This window comes from Canis aureus, chromosome 11 (assembly GCF_053574225.1).
Source record: "Canis aureus isolate CA01 chromosome 11, VMU_Caureus_v.1.0, whole genome shotgun sequence".
Classification (NCBI taxonomy): Eukaryota; Metazoa; Chordata; class Mammalia; order Carnivora; family Canidae; genus Canis; species Canis aureus.
Genome location: NC_135621.1, coordinates 65,129,995 through 65,156,942, shown reverse-complemented (window position 1 = coordinate 65,156,942; position 26,948 = coordinate 65,129,995). Strand labels below are relative to the sequence as shown.

Here is a 26,948-nt window from a genome sequence, read left to right as displayed (position 1 = left end):
CTCGGTTTTGTGGGTTAGGAATCTGGGCAGGGCTTAAATGGGTCCTCAGCTTCTATCACAAGATGTTGTCCAGGGCTGGAGTCTCATCTGAAGGCTTGACTGGGGAAGGATCTGCTGACTCTCAGTTCCTCAAGGGTCACTGGACTGCAGGCCTTGGTTCCTTGGTGGCTTTTAACTGGAGGCCACCCACATTTGCTTGTCATGTAGGCCCCTCTCGCATGCCAACTTGCTTCATCAAAGCCAGGAAGGGAACAGTCTGCTAGCAAGAGAGAAGTCACTATTTTATTTCACCTAGCCATGGGAGTGAAATCCCATCCTAGTTGCCACATTCTGTTGGTTAGAAGCCTGTGATGGGTCTTACCCATACTCCAGAGTGGGGGGATTACACAAGGGTGTAAATATCAAGAAGTTGGGGTGGGAGCAGGGGGCGTATGAGAAGATGTCCACCACAGCTATGTCCAAACACAGAAACCCATGGAATAAGAGGAAATTCTACATTCAAACCTGGTCTTTTTGGGTCACTTGAAGTTATATTTATGAAAGGGATTGAATAGATAACTATTTCAGTCAATAGTGTGTTAGCTTAAATTATAGCTTTTCAAAATTTAGATATACGGTACATGGGCTTCCCCTGATACTCTCATCCTGGCCCCATAAATGTTAGGATCAGGCTGTTTATGTGCAGATGTCCAGGCCATCCCCACGACAGGCAAGGCCTTGTTGGCAGAACCCTGTCTGCTGACCTTTTGCCACCCTCCCCCCCGCCCCCGGCTGAGCACAGGGTTCACGGTGTGGGAAGCAATCGGTAAAGTTTACCTGGACATCCAGTGGCAGCTGCCCAGCTCCAGTGGCCCTTCCCTAGCTGCTGTCATGAGGCAGTTGGGCTGATTCTGAAGCCTCAGCAGTTGGGCTTCCTCATGTGAGAAAGGATCCTGCATGTCACAGGAAGGAAGGAAGAAGAACAAAAGCCCCTATAGCAGCAAAACAAAGCTGATTCCTTCCAGTGGACCGAAAGCTCTGCCTTTAGATAAAAAAAACATGATTATTAAATTTCTTTTTTTAATTTTTGTTGTGAAAATAATGAATATGGTTTATATATTTTGAAAAGATTTAAGAAATCAAAGTCAGAGCTCTCCCACTGAAACACCCTTTGTTTCATGTGTTTGTGTGTATAGACATATGCACATCTGCATATTTATATGTACTTTCATTTTGTAATGTGATATATTAATTTACATTAATATAATATCACTGTAGTGATAGGTCTTATTTTTTTATTTTTATTTTTTTAAGATTTTATTTATTTATTCATGAGAGACACAGAGAGAGAGAGAGGCAGAGGGAGAAGCAAGCTCCATACAGGGAGCCCAACATGGGACTCGATCCCGGGTCTCCAGGGTCATGCCCTGGGCCGAAGGCGGCGCTAAACTGCTGAGCTACCCAGGCTGCCCTGTAGTGATAGGTTTTAAATTTCCTTCCTCAGGAAATGTTTTCTGTGCATAGCTCTTCGTTGTGTGGTGTTAAATTTGTATGTGTTGGGAACTTTTAAAAAATAAAAGAGCATACTGTCTATTTAATTATATATCTGCTTTTTCAGGACAGTAAATGCTTTTTTCAGATTAAAGAGGTAGAACTTTTTAAAAATAACAGTTAAAAATAGATACCACATTCACAAGGTCAAAAAGTAGGCAGTGAGAAGTCTCCTTCCCAATCCCCAGCTGACATCCCTGGCAGTAACCAATGTTAACAATTCCTTCCAAAGATAGTTTATGCATATATATAAATATTTTCTTCTTCTTTTCCATCTTCTACATAGTGGCGGCATAACACATGCTGTGCTCTTCACTCGGTACATCTCAGAGAAAGTTCCGTATCTTTACATACCGGTGGTTTCCAATCTCGGCGAAACATTAGAATTATCTGCATAGCTTTTAAAACTCCCAGATGTGTAAGCTGCGTCCCAGAAAAATAAAATGAGAATCTATAGGGGTGAGGCCCTGGCATCGGGATTTTATAAAGCTTCTTCAGGTATAGCCAAGGTTGCATACCACTCATCTAGAAAGAGCTTCCTCAGAAAAGCAAGAGGAAATATAATAATTCCATCATTGCTTGTAATAGAGAATTAGGATGACCATCTGTCCTGGTTTTCCGAAGACATGGGACTTTAAGGGCTGAAGCCAGGATGAGCTGCTCAACCTATAAAAAAAATGGTACATGTGTCTAAAAAAAATAGAGGCTTAAAAGGGTCTCGCACAATTTTAAGACTATAGAAAGAAATATACTTAAAATCAGTGATGCACAGGAGGGTGCACACCCCCCTGGCTGGTCAGCTGGAGCCCTGTTCATTGTCTTTGAGCTTCTTTGCACTTCTTGTAAACAGCAGGTAAATGACAAAATGACAGCCATGCAAATCTGTATTGTTTGGTAGTTTCCTTGGACTTCCTTCCCCCTCTGGAAAAAACAGGGGTTTTTATGTCTGTTTGTTTTGTTTTTTTATTTAGAAACTTGAGGTTTATTTAGATCCTCAGAATGCTTAACTTTATTTATTTTTAAGATTGTGATATACGTGTGGGTTGCACTAGGAATTTATTTTTCCTGAATCACTGCTTTATGTACCTATTTCTGTATTTTTAGGTAGGCTCCACACCCAACATGGCACTTGAACTCATGACCCAGAGATTCAGTCTCACGCACAACTGCCGAGCCAACCAGGCCCCCTGGAAAAAACAGTTTTGCCTCTACTTGTAATTCAATCCTTTATTTCATTTAAATTTGTGTTCCTTTAACTTTTCCTCTGAACCTGTTACAACACCTGTCTGGTCCTCTAGCTAATTAAGGAGTAAAATAAAATCGTTAACACGTATTCTTTCTTGTATCTGGGCAACAATCAAGATTTTCTTTTTTTCTGAAAATTATTTTTTAATAAGACTAAAAAGATAACTACTAGAATAGATATACAAGCCTTCCAAATTACCACTAAAAACACAAACACAAGAATAAAACAAATACAACAGACCCAAACATATCTGTCATATCAATAAGTACAAATAAATAGGCCAAATTCACCTGTTAAAAAAGACTCCTATTAGATCACTAAAATCTACTGATACAACAAAACGATTGAGAAGGTTTGAAAAGGATGAGAAAAGGTGTTTTTACCAATTAAGTGTAAAAGGTTAGCAGACATCATGATCTTAATACTAGACAATGATGAATTCTGGGCAAAAATCATTGAATGAGACAAGAGTTACTTAATAGTAAGATTGTCGGGATCCCTGGGTGGCGCAGCGGTTTGGCGCCTGCCTTTGGCCCAGGGCGAGATCCTGGAGGCCCGGGATCGAATCCCACGTCGGGCTCCCGGTGCATGGAGCCTGCTTCTCCCTCTGCCTGTGTCTCTGCCTCTCTCTCTCTCTCTCTCTCTCTGTGTGACTATCATAAATAAATAAAAAATTTAAAAAAATTAATAGTGAGATTGTGAGAGTCACAAAAAAGGACATAATTCTTATGAATATCTATGTAACAACATACATGAATAAAGCAAAAGCTAGAGGAAATACAGGGAGAAATAGAAACACATGAGTAAGGGAGATTAATTTACCTCTTTGGGGCTATAGTCATCAGGTTAGACCTTAAGTAACAATTTTAAAAATAGAGCTGTTGAGGTGCATCTGGGAAGCTCAGTGGTTGAGCGTCGACTTTGGCTCAGGGCGTGATCTGGGAGTCCTGGGATCGAGTTCCTCATCAGGCTCCCCATAGGGCACCTGCTTCTCCCTCTGCCTGTGTCTCTGCTTCTCTCTCCCTCTGTGTCTCTTATGAATAAATAAATAAAATATTTAAAGAGAGAGAGAAAAAAATAAAAATAAAAAAAGAGAGCTGTTGATATATCAAACTTATAACCTGAAAACTAAAAATTCATTTTATTCTCATGTAACTATAGATCATTTTCAAAATTGATTGACTCTGCCATAATTGGGTCATAAAGAAACTTCCCTAAGTTCCAGAAGTAATATAATTGAAGGGGAGACAAGATCCCTTCCCTTTCCCCCTACTAGTTGCAGTGCATGGACGTTCCACATGGATATGCGAGTGTCAGGAGCACACTGCGAATGTGCACACTCGAGCTGTATCTTTCCACAACGTCAGCTTCATTCGATCATAAAGCAAAGTCAAATCACAATTATAAAGCAGGCTCAGAGTTCCCAATCAATGACAATGCACCATGTGATTAAACTTGGCTTCTTACGCAGTGCACGAAGCAAGACAGAGGACAAGCCACACAACCAACAAGATAACAGCAGGGCGCAGGGAGTTAATGATCCAGACACAAAGTCGGCCTGTGGGCGCAGCTGAGCTAAAGCCTGGGTCGGTCCGAGTCAGCTCTCGGCACTTGCTGCTGCTTCGGTTCAAGCAGTGGAGGATCTCGGTCCTGTTCCGAGATCCATAGGGCAGTGGCCTTTGTTAAGCGGTCAGACATAAGAGGGGTCATGTCTGGAGAGTCAGACAATTTGCTGTCAAAATCCTTCCCTTTTTCCAATGGGATTTAATCAGTTTTGGGGTCCCTACAGACCTCCTCTGGTTCTGCTTATGATCAGTTCTGTGGGGTCAGCTGCCGTAGGTCTGGCCAACATCTCCTGGCTCTAGTACCTTGAGTGTTTGCCTCATTGCTTGACACAGTCCCCCTGCTTGACATGAGAGACTCCATTTTGCTCTCTACAGCAACCCACAGAGGCGGCCATGGGACTGAGATTTTTATACTTAGGCCGAATAAGGTGTCACCAGCTAGACCCCAAGACCTGACATTTACTGCTAAAGGTCTGACCTTTGTCTTATAGTTTTCCTTAAGCTCTTCTTCTTGCCTTACCTCTTTACTCAGGCAGATGAAACCCCAAGTCCCCATCCCTCACCACCTCCACACCACCCAGGCCACCCAGACCCTTTGAGCTAAAACCCTGAATTGTGCCTGTGCAGATGGGCTGTGGAATGGCCGGCAATTACCTTGACTCATTATAATACTAAACTCTCTGGCCCAAGGAGGAGCACAAGCCTCATTTACATAACACGCAAGGTATGTATAGGCATGTTTCCTTAAGGCACATGCATGACCCTGTGCCCGCCCCTATATACAATGACAAAGCTTCCCTATCTCAATATTCATCCTCACTCTAAACCAAAGGTACCCATTCACCCTCTCCTGGGGAGTCATGTCTTTGGAAGCTATTTCCCTGCTGTCTCCTTATTTGCTGCAAATAAAGTTGACTTTGTGCGACAACCCCCCCCCCCGCCCCCGCAGTGTATCTGTGACTCGCCAAAGAGTGAATTCAATGTTGGTTTGGTTACAAGAGGAAAAGAGGGGGACGCCTGGATGGCTCAGTGGTTGAGTGTCTGCCTTCGGCTTAGGGCATGATCCCGGGATCTCAGGATCAAGGCCCACATCGGGCTCCTTGTAGGGAGCCTGCTTCTCTATCTGCCTGCATCTGTGTCTCTCATGAATAAATAAATAAAAATCTTAAAAAAAAAAAAAAAGAGGAAAAGAGGTTTTGAGTTTTAGGGTAGGGGGAAAATTTGAGGAAGGTGAGAGAGATGGAGATAAGATCGTTGTGTTATGTAGTTAGGAGTCTCCAGGTCATAAGAGATGTCTCCAGAAGTAGCTCTCTTCCCAGTATGGAGACTTCTTGTAAATGGCAATTTCTTTATAAATGTAAGTTTCCTTCACTAAAGGAGAAATTTATAGTTTATTTTTAGGCCACTGAGGGAGGTAAAGAGCTTTTTTTTGACTCTCCTGGTTCTCAATTATCTTTAGTTCAAAATGATCTTTATGTGCTAAAAAGGCATATTTGGGGGTGGCATATTTTGGTACTATTCATAATCCTTCAATAAGAATTCACTGCAAATGTCAATAAATTCCCAAGAGAATAATAGATGACATAGTTTTTGAATGTTGGTGAGGTCAGGAGCCGACAGCCAAGAAAGAATTCTTGAGACATCTTTGGTGCAAAAAGGTGATTTAAAAAAAAAAAAAAAAAGATGTTTGAGAGAGCAAGAGCATGGGGAGGAGCAGACTCCTCGCTGGGCCCCAAGATCCTGAGATCACGACCTGAGTGGAAGGCAAATGCTTAACCAAGAGAGCCACCCAGGAGCCCCTAAAAAGGACAGGGCCCATGGGCAGAAAGAGCTGCAAAACTGGGGTTGTGAGGAATGGCTGATTATATACTTGGGAGTTGGGGAGATAAGGACAAAGGCAGGTGTCTCCATGTGCTAAGGAAGACCCTCACGATACTGGAGGGCTGGCTATATTGTCAAAATAAGGTTGCTTTTCCTTCTAGTAAGAAATTAACCTTAAGACAGTTGGGAACTTCCTGGAGGATTGTTCTATTCTGCCCATCTCAGGTCCTTGTCAGTGGGCTGCAGGTCATAAAGAAATTTAATTTTGTTTAGTTTCCCTTCTGCCTCAGTTTCCCACATCACTCATGGAAGGGAGGGTGATGTTAGGGCTCCAGGAAATTGAGTTATGGGTCCCTGGAAGTTAGACTACTGACAAGAATGCTTTTTCCTTGTAAATCACTAATGTCTTGCATTAGTGTTAGAGACTCATATGTCTTGTAGGACTGTGATCTCTATCAGTTAACCATTTATTTTTCCCTTCCCTTAGTTTTAGAGCAGTCAGAAGGACCTGAGGAATGTCACACATATCCCCTGGGATGGGGGTTGAGGGCTGTCAGTGTGTGCTTTGTCCTCACTGTGCCTTCTGCTCCTTCATCAATAGACCCCATTATCTAATCATAAAGTAATAAAACTAGAAATTAATAATAGAACCAGGAAATAAAAAGATCTTACTGTTTGAATACTTAAAACTCTCTTTTGGTTCAAAAAGGGAAAAAAAGGAAGATGGGAAAAAAAAGAAAAAATTGTAGAATATCTAAACAAGAATGTTAATGAAAACCGTATATATCAAAAGCCACAGGATACAGCTAAACCAGTTCTCAGAGGGAAAACATACATTCAAAAATGCTTCTTAGTGAAGGAAAAAATAAGTAAATAAAACATAAAACCCAAGAAAGATAGGGAATGGGGAATTATTCCTACGAAAAGCAAGAGGAAGAAATTACTAAAGAATAAATTAATGAATTAGAACACATACAAATTGTAGCACTAATAAATAAATTGATTAGCTGATCCTTTGGGGCACCCGGGTGGCTCAGTGGGTTAAGCATCTGCCTTCAGCTAGGGTCATGATTCCAGGGTCCTGGGATTGAAAAACAAAGGCCATAAATAATTCACAGAAAAGAATATATCGAGATGCTTGTGTGGCTCAGTGGGTTAAGCATCCAACACTTGAGTTCAGCTCAGGTATTGATCTCGGGGTCCTGAGATTGAGCCCCCCAACCCTGTCAACTCAGCACTCAGTGAGGAGTCTGCTTGAGATTCTCTCCCTCTTGCCTCTCTCCACTCACATGCACTGTCTCTCTCTTTGTCTCTCAAACAAAGAATATATAGAAATTTCTTGGGATCCCTGGGTGGCACAGCGGTTTGGCGCCTGCCTTTGGCCCAGGGTGCGATCCTGGAGACCCGGGATCGAATGCCACGTCAGGCTCCCGGTGCATGGAGCCTGCTTCTCCCTCTGCCTATGTCTCTGCCTCTCTCTCTCTCTCTCTCTGTGTGACTATAATAAATTAATAAAAATTTTTAAAAAATCTTTAAAAAAAAAGAAACTTCTTAAACATATAGAAGGATATCTAACATTACTCATAAGAAGAGCTACATAGTTTGAAACTATACTGAGGTAAGTAAGCATAGGAGAAGATTCTTAACATCATTAGTCATCAGGGAAATGTCAGTCAGAACCAGCAGATCCTACTTCATGACCACTAGGATAGCTGTAATTAAAAAAACAAGTTGTTGGCCAGGATATCAAAAAATTAGAACCTTCCTAGACTGCTGGTTGAAATGTAAACTGGCCCTATCACTGTGGAAAACATCCTGGCAGTTCCTCAAAAGGTTAAGCCTAGGGGCACCTGGGTGGCTCAGTGGTTGAGCATCTGCCTTTGGCTCAGGTTGTGAGCCCAGAGTCCTGGGATCAAGTCTTGCGTCGGGCTCCCTGCATGGAGCCTGCTTCTCCCTCTGCCTGCCTCTCTCTCTCTCTGTGTGTCTCTCATGAATAAATAAATAAAATCTTAAAAAAAAAAAAAAAGTTTAAGCCTATAGTTACCACTAGACTCAGCAATTCCACTCCTAGATCTATAGCTCTAAAACATATGTTCACACAAAAACTTGTACCTTAATGTTCATAGCAGCATTATTCATAACAGCCAAAAGGTGGAACAAAAAAAAACAAAAAAACAAAAAAACAAAAAAAAAAACCAAAAGGTGGAACAACCTACATGTCCAGCAAGCAATGACTGGGTACATAAAATGTGTTATACAATGAAATATTACGAGGCGGTAAAAAGGAATGAAGTACTTATGTTCAACATGGATGAACCTGGAAATTACGCTAAATGAAAGAAGCAGAAAGGCAGAAAGTAGAGATTGCCTAGGACCAGGCAATGAAAAATGGGGGAGGGACTGCTGATGGGTATGAAGGTTTTTTTTAGAAGTGATAAAAACGTTCTAAAATTGATCATGATGACGGTTGCACAACTCTGTGAAATACCAAAAACCAGTGAATCGTATACTTATAAATGAGTTAACTGGATGGTAGGTAAATTATATCTCGAGTTTTTATTTCAAGAAATAGAAAGAACTATGTGAGGTAACATTTTTTTAATGGTTCAGAAATCCCCCACCCTTTTGTGTTCAAAGAAGAGGCTAACACGTGCTCACTTCAGCAGCACACATGCTAAAACTGCAACAATACAGAGAAAAGGCTAACCACACAATCACATATCCAAGATAAGACTCGCCTCTACTCTTCCGCAATGACTCGTTTCAGAAAACTTCAGGTTCTCTTCCTCTTCTTCCTCTGCCTCATTAATGAATGCTCTCCCTGCTGCACCAGCCTGAATAAAATGATCTCCTTCATTGTTGGTTTCGTTTGTCCTGGGTGGTATTTAGACACGGGGTGCTCTTTGCTCTAATCTCTCTGGTTTGATTTTGTAAATTAGATAATTAATAGAAGTGTCAGTGGTCTGACGTGGGAATTATGAATCTGAACCGAGTGGTGCATTGATAGCATATGAAGCACATCATAGCTTAGTCTGGCACAGTTTACCTATTTTGTGAGTCAAGATATGCTTGACAGTTCTATCCTCAGCACTTACCTGGTCCCTAGGTAGTACTCAATAAATATTTGTTGAATGGCACCCCCCCCCAAAAAAAAAAAAACATATTATAGGCAGGGGAGCAAAAATAGTACAAATAGTACAACTTCTTTGATGGCTTTAGTCTGGCAAAATCTATAAAACACACAAATACACACTCCCTTGACATAGCAATTCCACTTTTAGGAATTAAACCTGCAGATCACTTGCACACGTGCAAAGTGCCACCTGATAAAATTATTAATTGCAATCACAAGAGACCGCAAGGCCCCTAAACTTTCATCACTAAGCTTTTTTTTTTTTCTCCTTAAAGATTTTATTTATTTATTCATGAGAGACAGAGAGAGGCAGAGACACAGGCAGGCTCCCTGCAGGGAGCCCGATGCAGGACTCGATCCCAGGACCCAGGGATCACGACCTGAGGTGAAGTCAGGCGCTCAACCACTGAGCCACCCCGGTGCCCTCCATCACTTAGCTGAATTAAAATGGTACAATGGAATGAGATGCAGATGTTTAAAACAACAACAACATCAACTAGAAAGTACTCATGAACTCTCTCATAGAACATCTCTGAGACATATTTACTCAGTTCCAGCTCCAGGGCCTTAGGGCAAGATGTTTCCTTTACTTTGAATGTTCAACTCCAGATTATGTAGAGGGCTCACTCTCTCACTTTCTGCAGGTCTTACCTGAAATATCACTTAATCGGCAAGGCTTTCCCTGAACACTCTACATAAAATAAAATAGCAACAATCCCCCCCACACACTCCTAATTCCTTTATCCTGCTTTTCTCCAGAGCACTTACTCCTTATCACTATCTATTTACCTGCTTATTGACCTCCCACGAAAATATGGGCTCCAAAAGTGCAAAGAATGTGTCTGTTTTGTTCACTACCAAACTTTAAATGCCTAAAAGAGTGGTTGGCATGTGGTAGGTCCTCACTAAGCATTTGGCGATTAAGTGAATACAGTAAGTGGTGAAAGCAAGATGCTGGGGAGTCATTCTTTTTTTTTTTGGGGGGGAGTCATTCTTGAACATGCTTCTATTTTTAAAAACACTATCCACGTATATGGTCATATGTGCATGACATTATCTTTAAAAGGTTACAGAAGAAATAGGTCATGCCAGCGGCCTGTAGGTGGCTGCCAGGCAGTGGGAGGGAGGCTTTTCGCTAACTTGTTGATTATTAACTAGCCACGATTTGAATTTAGAAAGAAAAAGGAAAGCTCTCATATCATTTCTGGTTTGTAGCTCCACGGTGTGCTGCTGCAAAAGACGTGCAAGAAGTCATTTTATCTTTTGCTGGATGATTCTTTCCAAACTTTTGCTTTTAAACATGAGGGAGTCTGGTTATTTACTTTTCACATGTCCTAACAAATAGGATGCTGAGGCCTTTCTTTCTAAGACCCCCTGACTTCAATTCTAAATGTCTGCAGTTGAAAATGTAACCCACACCCCAGACTAAACAAAAGTTTCCTACAGGATTTGATGGCTGGAAGCAGGGGCCGCCTCAGGAAGCAGAGGGTCCTGGGAAAGGGAGAATGTTATTATCTTCATTAAACATTTTTATAGTTTCATTGATAAACTTAATCCAATCAGCCCTGAGCCTGATGACATTCCACTAAATTACAGGGGTAGGGCTGTCTTTTTTTGGGGGGGGGGTAGGGCTGTCTTACAAAAGAGAGGGAGCAAAGACAAAATAAGAAGCTCCTACAGAAAAAAAAAAAAAAAAAGAAAAGAAAGAAAGAAAAAAAGAAACTCCTACAGAGATGGGAAAGAGATGGGAAGACAGCTCAGGATTCCTAATTCATGCAATGGAAACAAAAAGTCCCAACTGGAAACTGAGGGTTCCAGTTCGGTTACTGAGGCGCTGTATGACCCGGAGAAGTCAGCTCCCCCTCCCTGGGCCTCCCTCACCCCATCCCCTGCTGGCTCCGCTCTCCAGGCAGGACCTGGTTTACTGGTTCCCTTTAAACTGATGATTCTCTAACGCTATGTCAGGGGCCTCGGGGCAGCCTCCAGATGCAGCAGAGCTCAGGGGCTGTCCCTTTGCGGCGGTCCCTCCTGGCACACGGGCCACTGGGTGGCTGTGAACTCATCCACTGCATTGGGAGGGGACAGCAAACAGAAAAGCAGCTGCCTTTGTTTCCAGAAGCAATCCTGCACTTATTCAGACTGACAGGTGAGCAGAGCCCCAGGTGAGTGCAAGGGTGGGGTCAAGGGGTGTCGGTGGGCACATCAGAAATGGGGCATGGGGCAGCCTCTCCAGGGTGGCTCTGGCAGGAGCCAGGGAGGCTGTCCTGATTGACTGTTCTTCGTGGCTCTGTCTCCAGTCAGGGGCTCAGAGGGAGCTGGGACCCCCTCCTGAAGAATCTGACGAGGCACTGGCTTTCTGGAATGTCCCTTCCCAGGTTGCCCAACCTGAAAACAGACTCTGGGAGACAAGTTGATGGGCAATGGGCACGTTTCACCACCGCAACCCTGGGAAGTGCAAAAGGAAGGCCTGTACATTCTTATTCTGTGGATCTGTCCTTAAATCTTCATTTAGAAAAAAAAAAAAAACACAAAAAAACCCCCACAAAAAAACATGAAGTTGCAAGCATTTCATTCAACCTGTTCAAGTCGTGAATTTGAGGAGAATGTACCAACTCATTTTCAATTTTTATCAGTAATTAAAAGTTCATTAGAATGAACCACCTATGAAGTTCTTTGCTCACAAATTTTATGAGAAACTTGTTCAGTGGAAGATTGCTCACTTCCAGTGTTACTGGTTTTTAAAAACTTAAACATCATTTTTTTGAATACTTTTCTTTTTTTGATTTTTGCTTTTCTGAGCAATGTCATATATTTTTTAAAAGATTTTATTTATTCATTCATGAGAGACACACAGAGAGAGAAAGAGGCAGAGACACAGGCAGAGGGAGAAGCAGGCTCCGTGCAGAGAGCCTGATGTGGGACTCGGTCCCAGGACTCGATCCCGGGACTCCAGGATCATGCCCTGAGCCAAAGGCAGGTGCTAAACCACTGAGCCACCCAGGGATCCCCGCAATGTCATATTTTCTAAATCGATCCCAACTTGATTTGTACTTATTCCCAATAGGCCGAGTTTACAAAGCAAACTTGTCTTTCTTCTAAAACATTAAAAATTATTAACTTACAGAGCAAAATATAAAATATTTAATTAATAAATATAAAAAACTTAAAATGTATTTAAATAAAGCTGAATTTTATATTAAATTTTTTACTTTTTAGTTAAATCTTATTAAATATTGCTATAAAAATAAAACTTCATAATTCTAGGGTTTGGGGTTTTTTTTTAAAGATTTTATTTATTTATTCATGAGAGACAGAGAGAGAGACACAGAGAGAGAGAGAGAGAGAGAGAGAGAGGCAGAGACAGAGGCAGAGGGAGAAGCAGGCTCCATGCAGGGAGCCCGAAGCGGGCCTCGATCCCGGGACTCCAGGATCAAGCCCTCGCCAAAGGTAGACGCCAAACCACTGAGCCACCCAGGGATCCCCAATTCTAGGGTTTTAATGTCAACTTTATAAGCAAGGCAAAGAATCTATCCCACACTTTGGATATTTTACAACTACATGTACACAAATGTAAGAAAAATATGAATTTGTTAGTATGGCAAAAAGCCTGTGAGGCACAGTGGTTTATCATTAGATGATGGTATGTCCCCATCATATCATACCTCCCTGTGTCCAGCTCCTTTGAAATACATTTTTGCCATGCCTCCTATCAAGAGGTAGAGTCTCTTCCCTGCAGCCCACCCATTGGATTTGGGTGTCCCTCAAGTCTTCATTTGGTCAATAGGATGAAACAGAAGTAACACTGTGCCGCTCCCAAGGCCAGGCCTTAAGCCTTATAGCTTTTGCATCTGCCCTCGCAGACCATTTATGCCATTATATAAAGAAGCCCATTCTAACCTAGAGGGCAGAAAGGCTATTTGGAGGAGAACTGAGGCATCCCAGCCAACAACCAGCACAACTGCCAAACACTTGAATAAAGCCATCCTGGCCCGTACAGTCCCAGTAGAGTTGCTGGCTGACTGCAGCCACATAAAGTGACCCCCATGGAGAGCAGCAGAAAAATTGCTCAGCTGGCCCAGCCCAGAATTGTGAGCAAACTGTTGTTTTAAGCCACCGACTAAGTTTCAATGCAGAGTGTTACACAGCAACAGATAACTGACATTGATATGAGATGCAACTATAGCAAATATGAGCTAATCCCTGAATGCCTCTAGAATCACAGATGAGAACAAGATAAGAAATGAAAACAGACCCTTGGCACTGTTGAGAAGTAATATTTAGTTACACAAGGACCCACTGAATCCATGCTCTCTGAGAGGAGAGTGTAAGGCACTGGAGAGTTTTGAGCTGAGGAGCAAATTAATTTGTCTTTTATTCACACACATCAGCCAATGAAATTCTTTCTCCCTCCAAAGCAGTGACTATCTCTAAGGTCAGCAGGGGAACAACCTTCACAGCATTTGGACTCAGGAGTCTTTTGTCTCGAGAATTATAGGAGGAAATGTGGAGACTTTGGGTGCTAGTTACGAGCATTCGGGTTCAGGGTTGCAGGTCACACTGCCAGCTCAGCGCCGAATGCAGAATGCCATGGAAGAAAAGCTCCCGTGTGACCTTCAATACCTTAATTTTTTTGTATTTGTGACATGCAGGCCCTCTAAAGTGTGGAGGCTCAGGATGGAGGCCACCTTGACCGATCTAAAGGCAATATTACCCCAGCCCCAGTTTAAGAAAAGGGTTGAGGCCTTGTTTCAGGATTTGCCTGAGAACAGCGACTCAGGAAAATTGGTAATGGCTATTAAAATGTTAAGTATGTCAATCTCTTCATACACCAACCCAGCGTTACAGAAAATATCTTATAGAAATTAAAGGATCAATGTCTTAGAGTAGCTTTGTAAAAATGTTTAGCACAAGCATTGCTTAAATTAGGAAACGATTTAAATTTCATTAATAGGGGGATGGGGGATGGTTAAGTCAACTGTGGTCCATCCACATTAGCATAGATGTTATGCAACTGTTGGAAAGGTTGTTGTATCTTGACATATCTGACTCGGACTTGTACCTGACTTAGTGAGATTCATGCATTCTTTCATTCATTGAACATTTACTGAGCATCTGCTACGAACCTGGCACAGCTCTAAGTACTAGGGATACAGGCATTGTTGTTCATGAAATTCACCTTTAGTGGAGGAAGACTGACCATAGGCCAGCAAATAAATCTGTAATACATTAGGTGGGAGTGAGTACATGCTGTGAAGAATAATGAAGGTGGGTTAGGATATAGTCTGGAAGGAAGGGAGGGAAAGACCTTTGTGGCATTCGGGAGGAAGGGTGGTCTAGACAGGAACAGCAAGTGCAAAAGTCATGAGTTGGGAGTATGGTTGATGAGATCTAGGAACTTCAAGGATGCCTGGATGCCAGGGGACAGGGGTTGGAGGTGAGGTCAAGAGGAGAGCTGTGGAGTTGGTGTGTGTGTGTGAGAGAGAGAGAGAGAGAGAGAGAGAGTGTGTGTGTGTGTGTGTGTGTGTGGTAGGGCCTCATAGCCCCTGGCGGGGACTCTGGTTTTACTGTGTGTAGGATGGGAAGCCACTGGAGGGTTCTGAGCTGAGAAACACCATCACCTGACTTAGATTTTTAGAGAATCCCCCTGGCTGCTGTGACAACTGACTCAGGAGGGTAGAGGAGGGCCGAGAAGAGTAAAGAGGCTGTTGCCATGACAGAGGAGAGCTTACCCCACGGTGGAAGCAGCAAGTGGTCAGATTCTGGGTAGGTTTTGAAGGGAGGCCTGCAGAATTGTCCTAATGGAATTGGATGTGGGGGTGTGAGCAAGAAGCCAGGTGGCCATTAAGTACTGTTAATGAGAAAAGCAAGCGTCAGAGCAACGTGAGCATAGCATGATCCTATTTTTGTTCAAATAGACAACAAATAAGGTCCGTCTCCTCCCTGTGCGTGGATCTTTGTGTAGCGGTTATACGAGTGTATTAGTTGGCTAAGGCTGCCATAACAAAATGCCCAGCCCAGGCGGCTGACATCACGGAAATGTGTTTTCTCATAATTCCGGGGGCCAGAAATCCAAGGTGACAATGCCAACAATGTAGTTTCTGGTGAGACCTCTCTGGCTGGCTTGCAGACCTCTGTCTTCTCGCTGTGTTCTCACAAGGCCCCACCCTTATGACCTCACCTAACCCTTACTACCTCTTTATAGACCTTGTATCCAAATATAGGTGATGGGGGTGGGGCTGGGCCTCTAACATTTGAATTTGGTTTCCAGGCTGGGTGGGGGTGGGGGTGCGTTGGTGGGGGCACAATTCAGTCCATAATGTATAGAGTATGTATATACACACACACACACACACACACACGCACACACACACACACACAGTATATATAGAGTATAGAAAAAGTCATGAAAGGTGACCCGCAAGCAGTTAGCACTGGTCACCTGAAGGGCTCTGGGCCAGATGAGGGTGTTTATTTTTCTCCTTCGAATAGCCTCATTGGTTACAGTAAGTGCACGTCAATTTAAGAACTGTCGACAAGGCATTTAATATAGAAAAAGTTTCTAAAAGAGAGGAAAAGGCCGCCGTGGCCCAGAATTCATTCCCGCACATAGCTGTCCGGTCATCACTGAGCCTCTGGCTTGGAGCTACCATTCCCAGCCTCTGGTTCGCCCGCGGCCTTGGCGAGGAAGTAGGGATGCTCGGGAGCTGAGCATGGGGCAAAGGGGCTAAGGGGCCATGGAGAAAGGAAATGGGCATGACTCCCCTTCCGGAGTCAGGCATGGGGTGTCCATGACAGGACCCTCCAGCCCTGGCAAGCAACATGGCGGGGAGAGAGGTGTGAGAGGGAAGTGACTGGAAGGATCTCTTAGTGACTTCCAGCCAGTGAGGCCGATGGAAGCCTTGGGGGTCCCGCCAGCCGTTCTCAGGGCTGGGCTAGGGCTGGTCTCCACTGGCACCTCGGACACGGGGCCCTCCTAGGTCCTCTCAGGCTCTGGCGTCATAGTTTCCCTGGTCCGCCCATTGGAAAGGAGAGGGCCGGTGTCTTTCCCTTGCCTAGACCCTTCCCGCACCACGGCGGGGGTGGGGGGTGCTGGTGTCACCCACAGGCTGCCACAACAGGGGTGCCGGGTCCCAACGCCACACTTGAGCCAGCGGCTTGACCTCACTCACCCCTTTTTAGCGGACATGAGAGTTTGGCCCTCACAGAGGTGCGGGAGCGCTCGGGGCAACAATGGAGGGGAAGCGCCTGCTTCTTGCCCTGCGGTGCGGCCTGCGCCGGGCGGGGCACTGACAGCCACGGGCCCTCCGGAGCCCTCGGCCCAGGTCCAGGTTACTGCTGAGGAAAACGCGGGGACAGAGAAGAAAGGCGACCGGGCCGGGCCCTCCCGCCGCACCTCGGGGGCTGCGTGAGGTCGTCCTGAGAAGCCCGGGCCCCGGGGGGGAAACACGGGCTAGTGGTGACCCTCTCGGCTGCCCAAGCCCGGAAAACACGTGAAAAGGATCTGGGAACAAGCACACCTCGGAGTCTCCATCTAGCACACAAACCACAGGCACTGCTCAGCCGCTCCCCCCCCCCCCCTCTCTCTCTCTCTCTCTCTCTCTCTCTCTCTCTCTCTCTCGGCCTTTGTTTGGGGAATAGTTTGGGGGATAATTCACGTCACCCGCTGATTACATCAGGTGGGACCCCTGTTACTGGGGCTCTCCTGACCAGAGCCTCCCGGCTTCAGTCAGGGCCCCCTTCGCCAGGGCCGCAGACGGCCGGAGGCTGACCCCGTGACCCCTGCAAAAGTGAGCCAAGAGAAGAGTGTGTGGAAATGGTTCAATGCCCAGGAAGCCGAGGAGCCTAAACAGCCAGGCCAGTCCTAGTGTTCTCGGGGAATGTCCTCAGTTCTTCAGATTCTCATGAGCCAAATTTCCAGGTTAGGCCTCAAGTCCTCGGTGCTGGCCGGGTCAAGTGTCCCCGCCCTGGGGCTGGCAGCGCACCCCCGGTGCCACCAGCCTGAACGAGGCCTCTTGGCCAGAGACGACGCTCCCAGAAGAGGAGTGAGTTAGACGGAGTGATCAACCTCTGTCCGGGGCTGAGAGAGATCACAAGAAGTGTGGCCTTTAAGGCTGAAACCAGGGAAGTTGCTGGCAAACCCAGGTGTGTCAGTCACCAGCGTAACCAAGAGCCACATGGGTTTCGCTTCCCTCTCCCGTTAATCCTGAGGAACACGTTTCCTCCTGTGCAGTCGGGATGTGTCCAAATCAGCAGCGCCCTGCAAGGGCTGGTGGCCAGGATGGTGGCTGAGTTCTCGGGGGGGGGGGGCATACGTGCTTGCCCGTCACTTCTGGGACGCCAGCCACCTGAGATCACCTGACATCCGTTGTCTGTGTGACATTTTCAGACCGCACTGACAGGACACGCAGACCTCTCTGAATGGGTGGTCCGACTTGTCAGGAGAGAATTGTTTTTCTCACTCCACATGGTGCCAAGACTAAGCCATGCGCACTTCCAGCCGGTCTCTTCTTCGGGAGGGCTTCTGGATCCGCGGGGTCCCAGCTTTTATGCGGAGCCTCCCTCCTCAGCACTTGGCCTCTTGCTCGGTGGTGCATAAAATAATGTGCGGCTGGTGGCGTCTCAGATTGGATGAAACACAAGTCATCAAGCCCCAGCAGCCCACACAGGGGCAGAGGGGCCCTGCTGGTGCTTGAAGGAGGCACAGTGCCCGATGCACCAGGCACTCAGGACTGGATCCAGGGAAAAGAGCAACAGTCCTCCCCATCTAGGCCTCTTGGCCATCAGGAGCCTCTGAGCTCAGGGGCTGTGCAGCCCGACAGCCCATTGAGAAACCTTTTCTTTGCCAGTTTCTCCAGACAGGTCAGTGTTTAGAAACCTTGACAGTTTTCCCTATAAACAGCCCGTATGGTTGAAGGTTGATAAGCCCCTCCCAACAACTGCCCTATATAGAAAAGCCAAGGAAGCACAACTGTCAAGGAGAGAAAGAGGCAGGAGCAGTGTTTGAACTTGGAAACCAGCACCCATGCTGCTTTCTCCCACCCGATCCTCCTCCAGTTGCCTGCTCGGCATTTTCTGGATAGATGATGCCTGGCTCCTTTCATCTGTCGATAGCCCCGAGGGAAATCCTCAGCCCAGAGCTCCTTGTCCTCAGGGCTAGATCATCCCCCCTCATGGCTTTCTAGGTCCATAGTTTGTCATTCCTGGTTATCACCTCCCAGCTTCCTGGGCGAAGGTCCTTCCTGGCCCGAGGCAGGGGCTGAACCCTCCTGTTGTACACGGAGGCATCCTTTGGCCTGAAGACCAACCACAGTGAAGACCAAAGCAGGTACTAGGGCCTCACACAGTAAGGGGGGCAGGTGCACCTGGGGTGAGGGAGGGACCAGGGCAGGGATGTCCACTGTAGGCTGACAAAATAGAAGTAAGCATATGTGAAAAAGGGCTTATATTTTCTCTTTTTATTATTATTATTTATTCATGAGAGATACAGAGAACAAGAGAGTGGGAGAGAGAGGAGAGACACAGGCAGAGGGAGAAGCAGGCTCCATGCAGGGAGCCCGCTGTGGGACTCGATCCCAGGTCTCCAGGATCACGCCCTGGGCTGAAGGTGGCATTAAACTGCTGAGCCACCTGGGCTGCCCGGGCTTATATTTTCTAGTTTAACCTAAACCATATCATGAGTGAAAGTTGTTAAAAAAAAAAAAAAAAGAGACATAGGCCCAGAGTGGAGCCACTTGTGCTAAGCCCACATCACCAAACCAAGACTCGATACCTAACCTAATTGCAGTTTCAACCTTTCACAGGAATGTAATCTTAACTGGTCAGTCTGGAATTTCCTGGTCAGCACAAGTAAGGCAGTCTGCCTAATGAACCCTTTCTGTCCCCCAAAAAGTTCACCTAGCCCCAAATAATCCTTTTTTTTTTTTTTTCATTTATGACTTACTTGTCCCACCCCCCTCTCTGCCTTCAGAAACCTTTCCTTTTCTCTAGCTCTTTGGGACTCCTTTCCATTTGCTAGATGGGAGGCTGTCTGATTCATGAGTCATTGAATAAAACCAATTACACCTTCAAATTTACTCAGTTGGATTGTTGTTATTTAATAAGGGTATAAAATGAAACTGGGAGCCTGGTCTGGGTGAAAAGGACACTGGGTTGAGATCCAAAGATCTGCATCCAAACTCTGCTGTCTGGCTGTGTGACTTTGGACGGACTGCTTCAACAGATCTCAGTTTCCCCATCTATAAAAAGGGAGTTATTATCGCAATGTTAGCATTGCAGGAGGTGTGAATGGAATAATGTGTGCTTTAAAACCCACATTGTAGGCATTAAAGCATTACCCAAATACTTACCCTAGGCCTGGGAGGGAAGAGAGGAAGGTACTATGTTTTGTGTAATGTTTTTCAAAGAGCAGGTTGTGAGCCATCAGCAGATTGTAAAAAAAATTTAGTGAGCCCTGATCAACTTTTTAAAAAATGAATATAATAGAAAATATCAACCTATAACCCAAGTACTAAGGGTAGGTATTTTGTCTTTGATTAAGTTGTATGTGTGCATGTATGTGTGTGTGTTAGGACGTGTGTGGTGCTGTACAAGACAGTTTTTACATCACCACCACGTACGAACACTTTATTTTCTGTGGTAAATAAAGAAACTAGAAATAAAGGGAGCTGTTTTTGCCTTGCTGTATTTTTTAACTGCAGCATTTTCACATTCCAAGAGTGGGAGAAGAATTCATCTAGGCAAAGAATTTATGTTTTGTTTGGGAAAACAGTCTAACGGGCTCTTTGGTTATGCAAAGGTAGGAGGCCAGGTTGAGGCGGCCAAACTACACGATAAAGTCAATATTCTGTTTCCTTTGGTGGTCCTAGAAGAGGCAATGGGGGGGCCTAAGGTTTCAGAGGTAAGGGGGTTTGGGCAGGGCCTGAGGAGGGAGACCCTGAGTAAAGGCCTCCCATGACACTGTGATGGAGCACTGGGGCTGCCTGTGTTGTGCTCAGTGAGGTCTCCTTGCCTGCATGTTAAGCCCTTACCAGGTCTTCAAACCTTGACTGGAATTGATTAGGCATCTTAGCCTAGTTCTCTCCAGACAGCACTGCTTCAGGAATGATGGGCAGGTCCCTGTCCGGGAACAAAGTGTGGGCATTGATAGAACCCATGTTCGGGGAACTGGAAAGATCCAGAAGTCAGGAGCAGTATGGAGTGACAGGAGACAAACCAGGATGGTGAACACACATCCAGGAATTCTTGGTAATATTTGAGAGGGAATCCCTCTGGCCTGAGTATTTTTCTCTAATATTTAAGTAAAGGATAATGCTGGAAGCTTAGAAAACATGGGGGCACCAACCAAGTTAAGGACTAAGAGGCTCAGCCACAGTTGAAAATTAGAAAGGCACTAACCTGTAGCTTCAAGCAAGGCTCAGCGGGACTATGACCAGAGTCATTATTACCACCACCTCCTATCACAGCACTTTGGTTCATGACCCTGGTAGGAAGGATAATGACTCTCCAAAAATATCCACATCCTAATATCCAGAACTTGTGATATGTTAGGGTACATGGCAAAAGGGAATTAAGGATATTGGTATAATTAAAGTTACTAAATAGCTGGACTTAAAATAGGGAGATCTTGTGTGCCTAAAATGCCATCATAAGAGTCCTTAAATCTGGAACCAGGAAGAAGAATGAGTCTCAAAGTGATACAATGAGAAAAAAAACTTGATTAGCCACTGCTAGTTTTGAGGATGGAAGGTGGCCATGAGCCAAGGAATGAGGGCAGCCTCTAGAAGCTTCAGTAGACCAGCCTCCAGTCCAATGAGGTTCTGACCTCCAGAATTGTTAGGTAATCAGTTTTTGTTAAGACTTCAGTTTTAAGAGAAGTTTTAGGTTCACCGCAAAATTAATGGGAAAGAATAGAGATTTCCCACATACCCCTGCCCATTACCAGCATTGCCCACCGGAGTAATTCTTTCACATTAGAATTCTCTCTTGGTGTTGTACATTCTACAGATTTTGACAAACGTATAATGACATATGCCCGTCATTATAGTACCATAGAGACTATTTTCGCTGCCCTAAAAATCAACTGTGCCCCTCCTGTTCACCACCTTCGCAACCCTTGGCAACCACTGATCTTTTTACTGCACCCCCGCCCCAGTTTTGCCTTTTCTACAGCATCTTGTAGTCAGAATCATATAGTCCGTAGCCTTTCCTGACAACTTCATTTCATAATATGTATTTAAGTTTCTTCCATGTCTTTTCACGGCTTGCTAGCTCATTTCTTTTTAGTGCTAATATTCCATTGACTGGATGTACCACAGTTTATCGATCCATTCACCTAGTAAAAGGCATTGTGGTTGCTTCCAACTTTTGACAATTATGAATAAAGCTGCTATAAACATCCATGTGCTGGTTTTTGTGCAGACGTAAATTTTCAACTCATTTAGGTAAACACTGAGGAAGACCACTGCTGGATCATAGGGTAAGAATACATTTCGTTTCGTAAGAAACGCCAAACTGTCTTTCAAAGTGGCCGTGCCATTCTGCATTCCCACCTGCAATGAAGAAGGGTTCCTGTAGCTCCACATCCTCGCCAGCATTTAGTATTGCTGTGTTCTGGCTTTTGGTCATTCTAATAGGTGTGTGGTGATATCACATTGTTTATCTTATTGTTGTTTAAATTAATTTGTGTTGTTTTAAGTCACTAGACTTGTGGTTCTTTGTTATGGCAGCAATAGAAAACAAATACAATGACATCATGCAAGGAAATGACAAGGAACCAAGAGACAGGAGGCATGACCAGGAGCTACCACCAGCTCACTGTGTTTCCTGGGATGAATTACCTGATTCTTTTGGGTTTTAGACACCTTGAGACTAAACTAGGCATGGTAATTCTTCCCCTAAGCTATAGCAGGAAGCAATGAGTCAATTTGGAATATAATGGCTACACTAACAACACCGGAAGCTCCCAGTGAGGAAAGCTGGAATGGCCTAGGAGGTGGTTTTGTGGTTCCATCAGTATTGGTGCTTTTTGTGAGTTCAGTCTCCTAGAGATGCCATCAGCCCAAGTCATGACTCAGCCAATGATGACTCCTCAAGACCTCAGTCCTGCCTAGAGGAGCAAGCAGAGGCAGGAGCTGACCTTGCTGGGGAGCTCAGGAAGGACATGAGACAGGCATGGTGTGCACATGCATGAGGCTGGGCAACGCTTCCACCCAGACTTTCTTTCTAGAGTAGGAACTAGCCAAGGGTGAGGATTTGGCACAACTGCCCTTGAGTTCCCTGTAGACCACGCCCATGAAGATATTTAACTCCACAGGACTTAAGCCGGACATAGTCTCACAGGAAGCATCGTTTAATAATAATGACCTCCAGGTGTTCTCCACTCATGGTTGCTAATCCTTCCAAGAACCCTGCATTGGTATTCACCTTTGACACAGGTTCTAGAACTGGCATTAGGGCATGCAATTAGCAAAAGGTAGAGCCAGGGTATAAGCTCAGATCTGTCTGAGCACAAAGTAGCCTGCACCGTGTACACCCAGCTGGAAGGGAGCTTGAGGCCTGCCCCTCACTTTACAAATGAAGACAAGTGATCTGTCCGGGTTCACTCAGCTACTTAGAGCCGGGCAGGGTTAGGACTCAGTTTCTTGGCTCCCGGTCCATTATTCTTTCTAATAACCTCTGGGGTTCATAGACTTCTTTGGGAAGCTGATATCAACAGTGTATCCTCTCTCTTCCCCAAATGAACATCTATACACATTTATTTTCCCTACAGTTTGGGGGTGAGTTTGTGAACCCCCCCTCTAGCTACAGACCCCAAGTTCAGAGCCCCTGCACTATACCCTCTGCCTCTCTCACGTGTAGGGCCACGAATAGAGTGGGAATTCAAGGGTGACTGTATATTAACCAGGCTTGTAAAGGAGAGGGTTCATTCTCCCTACAAGTTATACACTCTGCTTCATCTTTCACCCACTTTTAATTTTTTTTATAACAGCTTGAAGGAGAGCAGATTTTGTCACCTCAAAATACGTCTCTCTGGCATAAGGATTATTTTGAGCAAAAGGCAAACAAAACCCAGCAGATTCAGGGAAAGTTCTTTACCTCCCCCTCAACTGCCTAAATTTACATTGGAAAGTGGGCCTGAACCAGAAGGAGAGCTATTACCAGAGATACTTTTTCACCTAAGAAACTCATCTGCATGACAGGGCAACCTTGGGTTACAAACATCTCTCACCTTCCTGTGAGTGGCCTTCCTTCCCATTGTGTCCCCAGACCCCTACCCTTTTCCTTAGCTCAAGATGCTTTATAAACCTCGAGGACCTTGTTGTCCTTTGGTGTCATATTTTTGAGGACTTCCACGTGTGTGAAATTTGTTTTTCTCCTGTCAATCTGTCTTATAGCAATTTAAGTATTAGACCCGCCAAAGAAACCAGAAGGAAAGAAGGGAAAAAATTTCCACCCTTACAAGCTTTGTTGAGACATAATTCACATACTGTGTAACAAGCTCTTTTGTCATTCCTGCCTTTTCCATACTTCTGGAAAATGAGAACAATTCTACAACTCCATGCATCATGGGATTGCTAAGAAAAACTAGAAGCCAATTATATGTGGTAATTATTAGTGCTATTGCCAAATAGTCATTTCAGTTTTATCCCTTTCTAGACACATGTTAGATTATACTTCTTGGTGTTGGGAAGGAAAATTTTATTCTACTCTTCAAGATTCTTCTAGCTGCTCTAAGAATCAAATCGACATGAGCCACATTAACAGGAGAAAATCAAATTAATTATGTACATACAAGGAATCCATATAAACACATGAGAATCCAAAAATAGGTACCATTATGTAGATAGATATGCCAATCTGAGCTAAGGAGAAGGGGGTAGAGGTCTGAGACTTCAAAGAGAAGGAAGAAAATTCACAGAAAGATGAAAAAGAGTAAATATTTGGCAAAAAAAAAAGCTTGCCGGGCCATACAGAAACAGTGGGACAGAGAGAAGAATTTTAACAGATTATGCTAATTTTCTCCCTGTCTACTACCCCTACTTCATATTACATTGTGGTTATTACAGTGATAGCTCCCTTCCTGGAACAGGTCCTCTAGCTAAATTCCTTTAGGCACTCAGGGGGAAGGTCAGTTTCTTCCTGAGTCTTTTGGGCCTTGATGATTTTCAGCTCAAAATAATTCACATGCCAAAGAGGCACATCTTAGGGTTATTTGTTCTGAAGTCCTACATTGGTGTCCTTGCGGTTGGGTGGAACCACATGAGCATTTACAGCCAATGATTTTCTTTGGCTCATAAATTTTGAGCAGAAGTGATTCATGGCACTTTTGGGCCAAATCTTTAATTTCTGAGTGAGACCTACCATGACATGACCACTAGCAATGTTCTGAGTAGTGGCTGCTCCATTGCCCTGGGGTCTCAGAGTGAGGAGGCAAAAGGCATGGCAACAGAGTTCCTAATGCATCTGTAATGATAGAGAAATAAACCTTTGCTGTTTTAAGGTACCAGAATTTTTTCTTTTCCTTTTTTTTTTTTTTTTTTTTTTGCAGCAAAACCCAGCCTATCTTGACTTTGATAAAATTTGTGGATGTCCTTTATTTTTTTTTTTTAAGATTTTATTTATTTATTCATGAGAGTCACAGAGAGAGACAGAGACACAGGCTGAGGGAGAAGCAGGCTCCATGCAGGGAGCCCGATGCGGGACTCGATCCCGGGACCCTGGGACCACGCCCTGAGCCAAAGGCAGACACTCAACCACCGAGCCACCCAGGCGTCCCTGTGGATGTGCTTTAAAAGCTACAGAACACTTACAAATATAAGGATTGTCATTACCCCAATTGTACTCTTACTGCAGCTTTTCCTGACATTGCCAAAGTCTTCACATTGGAGCAATGTATATTCTGTCTAAATGGATAATTGCTCATCAATGTCCCAATGATCGACTGTAGGAACAGTCAAGGGGCTACATGCATGGTCCCCAGAGTGCAACTAAAAGAGAGATTCCTTTTGGATTCCTTTGGGAGTAGCAGCACAACTGATGAGCTGCTAACGAAATATCTTGGTGTGAAGAAAAATTGAGCCCCCAAAGAGTTTTGGATAGTTGTGCTACTCATTCCTGTTAACTTGGCAAAGCCACTCTGCATGCTGCCAGTAGCTTGGCTGAAGTTGAAAGAGGCCATCCTAGACACAGTATTTGATACGCCATACTACAGAACCAGAGTAGCCAAACACAACAAATAGAGCGATAAAGAAAAAGAGTTTGGGGGTCAGATAGACCTCTTAGGTTCAAATCTCAATTTTGCCACTTACTGGCAGCATAATCTTGGGCACGTTACATAACCTGCAAGACCCTCCATTTCCTCACCTTCCACTCAACAGTGAACCCTGACTCACATTCTTCTACAGTTCCACATTGAACTTGGCTGCATATAATGACCAATGGGATGTAGCAAAAGTGATGCTAAGTCACAAGAAGGCCTGGTCTCTTGGAATACTAGCTCTGGAGAAGCCAGCGCTCCTAAGACATCCGACTGCCCTGATACTATGATGCTGTGAGGAAGCCCGACAGAGAGAGACTGTGGAGATACAGATACTTAGCCAGCCTCCAGCTGTCCTGTCATCTCAGCTGAGGCATCAGATACATGAGTAAAGAAGCCACCCTAGATATCCAATCTCAAGGACTCCAGCCCTAGCCACCATCTGATTGCACCCACATGTGAAAGTCAAAGACGGAACCACCCAACTGACCATCCCAGCCCCAGAAGCCTAAGCATATAAATAGTTATTTTAATCCACCAATGTTTAAGGGATGATTGCTACACAGCAATAGATAACCACAACGTCATCTGTGAAACAGGAATAATAATAATACCAAGTTTACATGGTTGCGTGAGAATAGAGAAAATGCATAAAATGCCTAACTCAATGCTTTTGCACTTTACAGCAGCTATTTGTAATAAAAAGGATATGTCTGGGGGGCTCCTGAGTGGCTCAGCCGGTTCAGCATCTGCCTTTGGCTCAGGTCATGATCTCAGGGTCCTGGGATCGAGTCCCACATGGGCTCCCTGCTGAGCGGGGAGTCTGCTTCTCCCTTTCTCTCTGCCCCTGCTCCTGCTCCTGCTCTCTCGCTCATGCGTGCTCTCTCTCAACTAAATAAATAAAATCTTTTTTAAAAACTATGATATGTCTGTATAATTGCACCCAAATGGAGCAATTTTTATAATTGAAAAATACCGTCACCTACAATGAGGACATTCTTGCAATACGTACAGATGTGGCAAGGAAAGAAGGCAGGAACAGGGACAGCTGGTTGAGCCCTAGAGCTACCGCAGGTCACAGCAGAGCAGAGGAACCATGGGACAGGACACATTTGGAGCTGGAAGTCTGAGAACCTAGGAGAAGTCTCAGGCCCCAGGCCTGTGTTCCTTGCACATCCATGATAACAAGAGGAGACTAACACAAGCAAGAAAACCAATGCAATATTTATTTCCCTGTATTTGCTGTGAGCTATGACCACTTAAGCTTAAAGTTGGTTCTCTGAATTAATGAAAAAAGCCCTTGTATTCAAACTGAATCTTCTGTTGCTGTGTAACCGAAAAACAGAAATGAGAAATAACTACAGTGGGGCTGAAGTGGCTCAAGTTCAAAAATGCAGG

At 44.6% G+C, this 26,948-nt stretch overlaps 1 protein-coding gene across 4 annotated transcripts in view; it reads right to left on the bottom strand.

The window, feature by feature from the left end:
• Nucleotides 1-816: 816 nt before the first annotated feature.
• B3GNT2 (UDP-GlcNAc:betaGal beta-1,3-N-acetylglucosaminyltransferase 2) overlaps nucleotides 817-26,948 on the bottom strand; it is a 271,174-nt gene continuing 245,042 nt past the window's right edge. For 2 of the 4 annotated variants that reach the window (XR_013389760.1, XR_013389762.1), the window contains one exon: nucleotides 817-932. The gene's annotated coding sequence lies outside the window, so the exon portion shown is untranslated. Of the gene's footprint in view, nucleotides 1,022-3,598; nucleotides 3,810-26,948 lie in introns of all 4 variants that reach the window. The other 2 variants (XR_013389763.1, XR_013389761.1) reach the window with 2 other exon arrangements.